Source organism: Lithobates pipiens, unplaced genomic scaffold (genome assembly GCF_037356315.1).
Source record: "Lithobates pipiens isolate NorthernLeopardFrog02 unplaced genomic scaffold, aLitPip1_a1.2 Scaffold_152, whole genome shotgun sequence".
NCBI lineage: Eukaryota > Metazoa > Chordata > Amphibia > Anura > Ranidae > Lithobates > Lithobates pipiens.
In genome coordinates, this window is record NW_027507741.1 from 3,036 (window position 1) to 4,807 (window position 1,772).

The following is a 1,772-nucleotide window of genomic DNA, read 5'->3' on the forward strand; positions in this document are numbered from 1 at the left end:
TAGCTTAAATAAAGCACCGGTCTTGTAAGCCGGAGATTGCAGATTAACCCCTGCTCAAGGCTTCAGAACAAGAGGACTTTAACCTCTACCATCAACCCCCAAAGCTGACATTCTTCCTAAACTATATTCTGTACCCTTATAGCTTAACACTAAAGTATAGCGCTGAAAACGCTAAGATGAACCCTAAAAAGTTCTAAGAGTATAAAGGTTTGGTCCTGGCCTTATTATCAATTGTTTCTTGATTTACACATGCAAGTCTCAGCACACCAGTGAGGACGCCCTTCTAATTCTATCCCAGATAAAGGAGCTGATATCAGGCACAAACTCCGCCCACAACATCTAGTCCCACCACACCCCCAAGGGTAATCAGCAGTGATTAATCTTGAACATAAGCGTAAGCTTGATTCAGTCAAAGAAAAGAGGGCCGGCCAACATTGGTGCCAGCCGCCGCGGCTACACCCTAGGGCCCAAGTTGATAATCATCGGCGTTAAGCGTGATTAAAGTGATTAAAAATTAGGATTAAATTAATGCTTAGCAGTTTTATGCTTGCTATTAAGAAACACACAAACGAAAGTTATCCTATTTATAAACTTGAATACACGACAGCTAGGAAGACAAACTGGGATTAGATACCCCACTATGCCTAGCCGTAAACAATTAATTTACACCCATCAGCGCCAGGGAACTACGAGCAATGCTTAAAACCCAAAGGATTTGACGGTGTCCCACCCAGCTAGAGGAGCCTGTTCTTTAATCGATGATCCCCGCTACACCTGACCATTTCTTGCTCATCAGTCTGTATACCTCCGTCGAAAGCTTACCATGTGAACGTCTTCAGTAGGCTCAATGATCATAATTACATCAATACGTCAGGTCAAGGTGCAGCTTAAGAAATGGGAAGCAATTGGCTACAATTTCTAATATAGAACAAACGAAAGGCTATGTGAAATCATAGCAGCGAAGGTGGATTTAGTAGTAAAAAGAAAATAGAGTGTTCTTTTTAACCCGGCTCTGGGATGCGTACACACCGCCCGTCACCCTCTTCGATAGTAAATAATATTGTCCCTAACCCATTATCACGTTTTAGAAGAGGCAAGTCGAAACATGGTAAGTGTACTGGAAAGTGCACTTGGAAAATAACAAAATGTAGCTTAACAAAAGCCCTTCGCTTACACCGAAGAAATATCTGTTCAAATCTGATCATTTTGAGCCCAAAATCTAGCCTTCAAGACTCACATGAACCCCCTTCCTACTGACTCCTAAACAAAACATTCTCCCATTATAGTACAGGTGATAGAAAAAATTCTTAAGCGCTTTAGACAAAGTACCGCAAGGGAAAGATGAAATAGAACTGAAATAACCTTAAAGCCTTAAACAGCAGAGACATCCCCTCGTACCTTTTGCATCATGGTCTAGCTAGTCTACACAAGCAAAATGAAACTTTTAGTTAGTCCTCCCGAAACTAAGCGAGCTACTTCAAAACAGCCCAATGGGGCTAACCCTTCTCTGTTGCAAAAGAGTGGGAAGATTTTCAAGTAGAAGTGAAAAGCCTACCGAGCTTAGAGATAGCTGGTTATTCAGGAAAAGAGTTTTAGCTCTACCTTAAGCTTCTTTATGACACCTAACAAACCCTAAAGCTTAAGAGCTATTCAAATAAGGCACAGCTTATTTGAAACAGGATACAACCTACAATACTGGGTAAATAATAAGTAAATAAAATAAAGTTGGCCTAAAAGCAGCCACCTTAAAAAAGCGTTAAAGCTTAGTTCTA

At 40.9% G+C, this 1,772-nt stretch overlaps 1 non-coding gene across 1 annotated transcript; it reads left to right on the forward strand.

Moving 5' to 3' along the window:
• The first annotated feature begins 202 nt into the window (after nt 1–202).
• On the forward strand, nt 203–1,141 carry LOC143981411 (18S ribosomal RNA). Its single transcript, XR_013274310.1, has one exon. It is a non-coding gene; the product is annotated as an 18S ribosomal RNA (ribosomal RNA).
• Nucleotides 1,142–1,772: the final 631 nt, after the last annotated feature.